We start from the raw sequence: 10,334 nt of genomic DNA, 5'->3' as shown, positions 1-10,334 counted from the left end.
CGCGACTCGTGTCGCAGACGCGTGTCTCGAGCGAACCAACCGGTCGGTGTTTGGACAGACATGTCTCGTGTCTCTTGGGCCCGCGCATGCGCAGAACACGTTTCTAGTAGTTTTGGCGCTTTTTTACTTACTTTATTGCCTTATGGTGTGGAATGTAGTATTGTGATATTATAATACTTCAATTGACACCATAAGGAAATTACGTAAGTACTGTAATGCAATTAATTACAATGTATTTTGGAAAAATTACCATGAAGTTATCTTTAATGTTTTTGTAGAAAGAACAACAGCAACAACATATCATCTTTTTCTGACGATGACATTATTTAAACTGATGAATGTTGTGATTCCTTCACTTTCATGTCGGCAGCACGTGCCTCTTCCCATGGTTGCATTTTATTACATGTCGCAGACATCATGTCCGCGACATCAGAAATATCGGCGACATCATATCCGCGATACCGGTGTGTAACCCGCCTAAGTCTACACTCTTGGCACAAGACATGGAGTTCTGGACAAACAGTTTTCGAGAAACAAACTCCAGGTGGCTACAAATAAATTTCTTTGCACCAAGGATGTACCGATAACCAAGTAATCGTACAAAAAGAAGCGATGTTGTCATCCGGATCCAAACAAGGTTTTATAAGGTGGTTGCAAGAAGAACTGTTTGAGTAAATCATGTAAACTTATTAAGTTAAACGTAAAATGCCATTGCAGCACCTCTTGTGCCAATAAGTAAAAGAAAGATGTAACAAGAACTGTGTGATAATTGGCGTTTTAAGGTTACTCCTATTTTTGTAAAGCGGAAAAACATAATTTCAATGTACTTGTAATGGGCCTTTTTATATTTGTTCCTATTCGGTAATTTGCAATTTTCTTGTATTTTCTAAAACGCTATTTATACATTAAATAATCACACACATAAATTTTATTAATTTTACCTAGTGATTGTGGATTTCATGTAGATTTTTGGGTATACGGTAATTTATACAGGCTATTCGGCGTTTACGCAAACTAGAAATACTCATGTCGCGGAGTGAGCATTTTATTTCGGACATTGGCCGAAACGAAATGCCCAGACCACGTTGTGGGTAAACTGATTTACTCAATCGCCGAAGAAGGTTTTGACTTCGGCTTTTGAATAATTTAGTTTACCCACAACGTGGTCTGGGCATTTCGTTTCGGCCAATGTCCGAAATAAAATGCTCACTCCACGACGTGGGAGTGCTCACTATGCACATCGCGGAGTGGGTAAAAATTTCGGACATTGTCCGATTTCGGAGATTGAGTGTAACAGGGGGATAAGCAAAAAGCATCGACAGTGTTACCGATGTTTTTGTTACTATCAATTATCGATGTTTTCGTCGAACATCAGTATTTTTGGCCAACTATAGAAATATATTTTTTCCTACAGTCCCCCGACAAAGTCTATTTATTTATTTATTTATTTATACGGTAAACACCATTTTTACAGTCAATAATACATGAGATTCAAGTTACAAGATAAATATTTATAAATATATATAAGCCAGATACAGATTCATCTTACTAGACAACAGTAAACATGCATAAACATTTTTAGAAAAATAACGATACCAGTAACCAAATCTAGATAACAATTAATTGATAAATATTTTAATATATAATAACAGTTACGAGCAAAAATATAAATATATTTGACAGACAAGACAAAAAAAAACCATGACAATAATATAATAACGGTGACGTAAACTGAGTGAACAAATTTTAACATTGCAATAAATATTTGTGAAAGTGTAAACAAACAAGGCAGCAAAATCCAGACAGTGACCTCAGGACACATTCTCATCAACCACATAACAATAACAGCTTAAACTAGGATATTTTTAATAGCTCTTAGTTTGCAGGTGAACATATCAACATGTTGGCATGCTTGATTTCCAAGTCTGTGGAGCCGTGGAATTGTACTGTGGAAGGCGTAGTTTGTAGAAAAAGAAGCTTTGTTGAAGAGTTGAATATGCCTGAAGTGTCGAGGAACGTGGAAATTAATTAGGCGACGTATTTCTGGTGCATCAACTTCGCCGTTCAACAACTTCCAGAGGAAAGACAGGTCTGCAGATTGTCTACGGTCGCTCAGTCGAGGAAGGCACATATCGATGCGAATATCTTCAATCGGCACTGTATAGAATTCATGGCCCAACTTGACGCCAATAGAGCGAAGAAAGCGATTCTGAATTTTTTCTACCCTTGATATGTGGTTGATTTGATGTGGATTCCATATCAAAGCTGCCATATTCCAGCACAGGCCTAACCTGAGTCATGTAAAGAGTTCTCAGAGCATTGACATCCAGTCCGTATCTACCACATCTAATGACAAAACCTAAAAGCTTTAGAGGCTTTATTGCAGATCGTATTTACGTGCAGGTCTGGGTTTAAATGATATGACATTAAAACTCCTAGGTCTTGTATGGCACTCTTCCGTGGCAGGATGGCATTATATTCATCGTGTAGAAGAAGTCAATACGTTGCTCGGTACGGTGATAAGATACTACTGCAGACTTTGAAACATTGATATCCATGCTGTTATCCAGACACCAGTTGTCGATTGAGTGCAAACATTGTTGAAGGGTGGAACAGTCTGCTTGAGATTTTATACACTTGAAAACCTTGATATCGTCAGCAAACAGCAAGCACTGAGAGTCGATAATATCCACAACATCGTTAACAAATATGTTGAAAAGAAATGGACCCAAATGAGAACCTTGGGGGACTCCTGAAACTGCAGGGAAAGGGATTGACTTGGCTCCTGCAAACTTGACAGCTAAGGTGCGGTCTTTAAGATACGACTCAAACCATCTCCAAAGTTGGCTTCCTTGTACTGTTTATAGTACAGAAAGCTGCTAATTGCTGTATATTTATACTTTGCCGTACGGTTTATTCTCTGCCGCACATCAGGATTCCAACGAAACGACACAAAACAGCGTGGTTCTATTATTCACGTAATCCGTGTACGCTTGGAAATAGGTTGGCAACACTTAAAGATAATAATACTAAGTGTTTGACATCATTACAAAAATGCCACTGGCGTAGACACAAGAAAAAAACCCTGTAATTTCGTGTTTAGTTTCGGTATTTTTGAACTTTCTGGACTTTTCTTTTAAACGTTTTTAAAACATTCCTACGATCTTAATAAACAAGAAAGAAGAAAATACCTTTAAAGTGTTTTTTTAGGCGCGGAAACCACTTCAAATTACTAAAACATAAGGAACTATATTCTCAAAACGCGGAGCACATTTCTTGCCGAGGAAAAATAGCGGAGTGATACGGACGGACCGCGGGTACTACTTTCTCTAGGGCAGAAGGGCACCATTTGTGTTGCCAGCTGAACCTAAAAACGTGTTGTATAGTGTTTGAAAGACTTATTTATATGCTTTATAGTGACTGTAGGCAAAATATAATGTGTAACACGAGTGCAAAAGGCCTTTGCTGCACTCGAGATCATTCCGCACCCGCCTCCGGCTCGTGCGTAAACATTGCTCTCGTGTGCAGCAGCCGAGCAGCCCACTAGTTACACAAAATAACTATTTCCACTATCAAATTGAATTAGTTTTAATGAATACTAGCTGTTGGCCCATCCTACGAACGGGAATCAAGTAGTTGATTTAAACTTCAATATAATTCAGAACAGCTGAGGTATTTTTAACATTATTAGGTACAACCTTAAAGGGCTATTTACGAAATAATGGATAGTTTTGCACAAGGTTTCTCGTCATGACGAACATTTTGAGTACATAGTTTATGGCTTGTAGGTAGTTATCTTAAAAGTTCATGGGTACTTTGGAATTTATATATGGATATTAGAATGTTTTGGTCTCAAAAATAAATAGACATTTGAACAATTGAATAGACACAATTCAATTGAAAGGCTCCAAAAATATCGCTAACTGGTCTAGCGAGCGTATGTAGAGTAGAGGGAGACCACATCAACAAACAACAGAACAATTTTATGTTATGTGATGTGACAGTAACATTTAGCTATTAGCCTACATTGTTGAGATGCTTCCCCTTCCCCTAAATTAAGCACAAATCTGTTAATTTGTAATACATTTTAGTGGCAGCTAGCCGCTAGCACTCCTTCGAATTTCGGAAGAAAGCAGACGAAAGACGAAACACTCGAATTTTGTTATCGGTACGTCGATTGTTGAAATCGATGGTTAACATCGACCTGTCGATACTCGATAGTCATTCCTCATTCCTATATCGCGAGCGTTTCAGGGCAGGAATTGGACTAGCCTACTGCGCATGCGCCAGAAAGGACCAACTCAGTTGTATTTGGTCTTCAACGAGTCGACTCATGAGTCATAACTTACTAGTTCAGTTCAGTTCAGCTGCTGTTAGCTACCTCCATGACGATTTGAAGTATTCGGTACTACTGACTATGGGAATGGACTAAAAATTGGGTTTTCCCATTTTTTGCCCTAAAAACATTGTTTTTTTGTATTTTTCAAGTTATTTTGTGGTACTTGACAAAATTAATAATTTAAACTTATGTTCAGAACATACCATGAATATTCCAGAGTACTTTTCCACAATATTCTGAGAATGTTCTCCAGATTTCTATATACAAATTTTCTTAGAATGTTTTTGTTGAGTTATCTGAGTAGGCTATATTCAAGGAAATTGCCTGGGATGTTTAGAATGATCTTAAACATTTTGGAAAATTCCAGGAAATCCTATTATTTTTCATGTTGTATTTGAATGTTATACGGTATATGTGGTGATGTGAACATTATCACCTGATAATATTTATTATTTGATTTGTTTGTAAATATTGTATTTGTTCTTAACTAAAACATGATTGTAATTTTGAATGAATAAAAGCCATACTTTTGGTTTACTAAGTCTTTCTTACAACAGTATATACAAGTGAGTTAACAAATTTTTAGATTTTATCAAATTTGATGTTGGCAGATGTTGATTGCAGTCCATGCCCTGGAATTTGAGTGAAGCAGAATCATTGCAATTATAAAATAAATTGAAATACCATCCAGAGAAAATATAGGAAATAAGGTCAACACTTGATATTGGTATCAAATTAAACTTACCAAATTTAAAATAAGAGTTTTAGGAATCTTTTACATACTTCAACTCCTTTGTTTGAATAGTCTTTGTTAGTCTGTAATTTTCAGATTTTATTTTAGCTCCTTTATACATTTAAACAGACCAATGCATCTGCAACTACGCATGCAACTTAACGATTGCAATACAAAAACACCAATAAATAATAACAATGGTATATAAAAAGCTGTTGTGTTTACTATTTTATATTTTTGAAAGTGCAAGTGATTACACATTGGGATTATGCAAATATTGACTACATCAGAACTTATGTTTAGAAACAAAGTAAAAAAATAATTAAAAGAAGTATAAACAAATATTACAGCTGGAAATAATGGCATTGTAAATGATCATTCAATTTTAATAGTTTATGTAGAACATTTATTTTAAAACATATAAAGTAAATCATAAACAGTGGTAATTTATCACAACAGTCCGTACTATCACACCTCACACTATAGCAAAACATTTTTAAGTCTTCGATCAGTTCACCAGCACCTCAATCAATGACTCTGTAACAAAAAACTCTTTTTTAGCTTTAATTTAATAAAACACATTCAATGTGAAGCCTACAGCGTAGTAAACATATTGTTGTAGTACTATGGGGTTATTGCATGAAGTTTTTTGTTATTTTTTTATTCGTGTCACTATAACGTAGTAAAATATACAGTACAATAGACTCCCTCTCTTATAGACAATAGACTCTCAGGACCGAGGCCAGTCCGGATAATGGGTTTTCTGGTTAAACTGACGTCCCAAAAACTCATTAAAAGTGACCGTTTAAATGCATACTGTATATACAGTATTTGACTAAAATGTAGTAGAGCATTGTATTTAGACTAGTAATCACTGTTATATCCTTATATCTCCTTAACACTCATATCCTTAACACAAGAACAGCTTTTAATTAACAGCTGTGTCTAAGGAACATGTCGGCCTTAGTCACTAACAAGACTACAAGATTGCGCCACTCATCCTACACTCATCTCCATCCATACTTGGCTTAAAATACCTACATTGTATGGTCGCCATTTCATAGAACAGTATTAACAGTATTAATCTGTTAGCCTTTGGGTCTTTTTAAAAAGAGGACCACCCACCAATCTTTTACAGACCATTGCGGCGTTTAGGTTATGTTAGCTTATAGGCCTACCACATAGAAAAAAACCACACACCTGTTTGAGTCGTGCATGCAGGACAGCAGGAGAGTCAGAGTGGTGGGGAAAGACACCTCACCCCAACGACTTATCCGGGCCACCACTGCTCCAGGCCCTTCCCCACCATCACCCTTCACCCCTACGTGCGCGAGACAGCCATGGTTCTGGGCTGCTTCTTTTGAAAGTGGTAGGCCTATAGTTTATAAACAAACAAGGTATCATTAACAAAATTTTTAGCTTTTTTCTATAAGCTAAGTTACTCATGAAAAGACACGACTAGGTATAATTTGGCGCTTTTGACAATCAGTTTTGATACAAAACTGTACAACACTAACCCAACCCAATGATGATGCTATTGGAACAATTTGGATTTACTGTATTTAGGTGTTACCTGGTTTTTATTAACATAAACTAAACCAAACTGAACTAACCTTGTTTAACCACCACAGCACAGTGTGAAAGTCTATTTGAAAAGACTCTATGGCTTTAAATATTCATATCACGATACCTTTAGTACTCAAAACAAAAATCGGAATTTATATTGCAGGGAATAATATCAAGTAGCCTACGATTTGTACAACGAACTGCTATTTCACCCAATAATGATTGCAGGTTCTCTAAAGGACTTTACTGCAGTTCTTAATAGCCTACATTGTTTATAGTAGAACATTCTAGCATAAAATGAAGACTGTAAATGTATTGTTTCATCAAAATTACCCCAACTAAAGAAAAAATTTTATATAAAAAAATTTACATCACTAAGTAGATGGCAGACAGTAGTTTGTTCTTAAAAGTAGGTAACGGTACAACAGTTTTTGGGCGCTACAAATAACTACAATTTAATAGTTTTTAACTTAACATATATTTTTCTTTCGTTGGAGTTTCAAATAGCACGTTTCTCATGGCCACGTTACTCTAAATAATTTCAAACAAACCGCCATTTAAATTAAACAAACAATGTTTTAATATTCTGACTATTACAACAGCGCGAGGAAATGCCTCTTTCAAAAGGTTACAGCATTCTAAGCTATTAAGTTAGAGCCTATATGTGTGAGTAGCCTTTACAAAGGCTAAGTATAATGTAAAGAATGGGTACTTTCCTGTTAAAGGGAATACTTAAATATAAAATATAAATTCCACCATTCATTATTATAGATAATTCCTTTTCGAATATCGAAATTTTATTTTTCTGTCCGTTAGGTATATTGATAGCCTAATACCAATTAAAACATATCAGTTGACAACTTCGATAAGGATTAAATAAATATTGTTTAGTAGCCTATCAACAAACAATTAAACAAATAAGGTTAATTAAACTATAAGAACTTATTGAATTGATAATGTTCTAAACCAACTAAACTTGCTGTAACTTAGGCCAAACGTTTCAAAATTCCGTTTGACAGCCATTCCCCATGCCTTTTCTGTTATTAAACAAAATTTTGAAACGGTAACGTAAATCATACAGCAAGTTTGGTTAGTTATGTTATAGGTTAGTTTAGCTTAGTTTGATCCAATAAAAGAGGCTATTAAATGTTTGCTAAACAAGGTTCAGCCTACTTCTAAATTAGTAGATCATTTAAATGTGTTTGAAGATAACAGAAGGAATAAGTCATGGATCGTGAAGTAAAACAAAAATATTTATAAGCTTATATCGAAAAGAAATTATCAATAATAATGAATGTTCCCTTTAACAGGAAACGCCAAAGAATGAGATACCTAATAAGTATAATATAGTAACCTAGTAGGGTACTATAGTGTAGGCCTGTCTATTGATAGCGGAACCTAGCCTTGCCCTGTACGCCAGCGTAATGCAAAGCCTAGCCAAGGCCTAAGTTATTTTAATGTTAGTTAGCCTACACATTTAATTGGCTCAAGGACCATATTTAGCCTAAGGCATAGACTTTTTTCCAAACAGTTAATGGTTTACAGGCTAGGCCTATAGGGTTAAATGTGTCAACCTAAAGATTAAGTTAGGCCTTTATACAACTCACCCAAGGGTTTCTAATATGAAAGTTACACCGCTTGGTAACTTATTTTGTAAGTGCCTTTTACCACACAGCCTAGACAGTTCTTATATAATTATAAGATTCGTCCTTTTGCAATGTTTATGGGAAATGTCGGTAGGTACCGGTAGTCCTAACCATGTCCTAACTGTGTGATGATACAGCAATAAAATTTTACTTAAGAGCTACTAAACTAAGTAAATGCAATACAATAGCATAATAACAGCTAATGCTTATTGTTTTATTTGGACAACACTTGGAACAACACACAACAAACACTTTTAAAGACTATAAAAACTAACTTACAAGGGTGCACGGGGCTGGCACGGTAGAACGCATAACAATAAACTATCTTTTATACACTCAAGTGGGGCCTTGACTCAAATCCGACTTAAAAACAGACTTAAACACAACTTAAACACTTCACTTAAGACTTTGAAAACTCGCTATGGTATGGGGCACGGCAGGGGCAGACAAATGACAGAACGACAGAACAGTAAACAACTCTTTTGCTTCAATTGTATGAGAGTCGTTCATTTGAGATCAGCTCAATTTTATAGTTTGCGCATGCGCAGTAGGCTAGTCCGGGATTTACTCAAGGGAGGTACAGAAGAGGATTCGATGACGTCAGCTGTCAGAAAAAAAGTTGTTGACGTAATCGATTGAGCGATCTGTTGAAGGTGGAATATCGTACTCGTACTAATATCGTATCGTTTCGACTTTCGTTATTGTATGGCTGTCGGCTGCCGTTTGTTTATGTTTATGTTCTTTCCTCATCACTCTCCTCCTTCACTTCAACTAAGTTACTAAGTTTAAGTTTACTATTTATTTATGGGCCTACATACAGTTTAAAGTTAAAGGTAAGTAATTATTCCTAATTAACTTTTGAGGTATTAATAATTAGGCTTAAGTTATGGCTATTTTTAATTTGTATTATGGACCACATGATAGTCCAAACCCAGAAAAACCTAATCTTAACCTGATTTGCTTAGTTAATATAGGCATAGGCTAGTCATTGATTTGTGTTTGTAAAAGTCAGGCCCAGAGTAGGATGACCAGGTTGTTTCAGAATAAAAACAGGACATTCAAACTAATCTCGGCCTCCCCCGTAACTTACAACACACACCTGAGTGTCTAATTAAATTACACAGAGGGTCTCTTATTTGCTAATGTTGTTGAGGTAGAAATCAAGTACGTTTAGGCCCTTTTATCAACCTGTTTTTAAGCTTTTAGACCAGTAAACTTACCTAATCTAATTTTCCATTAAAACTTATTTACACATCACACGATTGTCATAGTTGTTTTAAAAATACATTAATGGCATGCAGCTAGGGGCTAGGCAAGGTAAATACTTTTGTGAATCACCACATAGGCCAACTGAGAATAAAATAATCCAACAAAATTTTTAAGGGTTTTAGATCTTAGGGTACAGTTTCTTAACTGGGCTATGCTAATATCGATTGAAACTATCGATTCGATTAGCAAACTTTCATGCGATTTTTTCACCATCAGCAAGTTTGGTTGGTTAGGTTAGGTTACGATAGTTTAATTTTATAATAGATATATTTTAAAAAATTTAAAATATATTAAAAAAAGATATATATTTTAAAAATATCGATTATTAATCAATATTTACAATTCGATAGTTTCAATTGATATAAGCATAGCCCAGTTAAGAAACTTTACCCAGATCTTATTACAAGATTTATTACGGGTACAGTTTCTTAACTGGGCTATGCTAATATCGATTGAAACTACTGTATCGAATTGGAAATATTGGTTAGTAATCGATATTTTAAAATTTATCTATTATAATGTAAAATTAAACTATCATAACCTAACCTAACCAACCAAACTTGCTGACGGTGAAAAAATCGCATGAAGGTTTACTAATCGAATCGATAGTTTAAATCGATATCAGCATAGCCCAGTTAAGAAACTGTACCGTACCCTTTATTACTAATAAAACATAGGTGGTAATAGCCTACCGGTACGGTATGTGAAACTAAGTTATTGATTTTAAGTATCATGAGCATCTTAAATTTAATTTTGTTATCGTTAATTTGTATGCTGGGAA

General features: G+C 35.2%; 1 long non-coding RNA gene across 1 annotated transcript; it reads right to left on the bottom strand.

Moving 5' to 3' along the window:
• Window positions 1-5,461: 5,461 nt before the first annotated feature.
• LOC128991285 (uncharacterized) lies at window positions 5,462-8,678 on the bottom strand. Its single transcript, XR_008490625.1, has 3 exons — window positions 8,564-8,678; window positions 6,273-6,447; window positions 5,462-5,609 (listed from the first exon to the last, which is right to left on the bottom strand). It is a non-coding gene; the product is annotated as an uncharacterized LOC128991285 (long non-coding RNA).
• Between the last annotated feature and the right edge of the window lie 1,656 nt (window positions 8,679-10,334).

This window comes from Macrosteles quadrilineatus, unplaced genomic scaffold (assembly GCF_028750875.1).
Source record: "Macrosteles quadrilineatus isolate MER2022 unplaced genomic scaffold, UCM_ALF_1.0 Scaffold_4__1_contigs__length_99947679, whole genome shotgun sequence".
Lineage (NCBI taxonomy): Eukaryota > Metazoa > Arthropoda > Insecta > Hemiptera > Cicadellidae > Macrosteles > Macrosteles quadrilineatus.
This window is presented reverse-complemented; position numbering and strand designations above follow the sequence as displayed.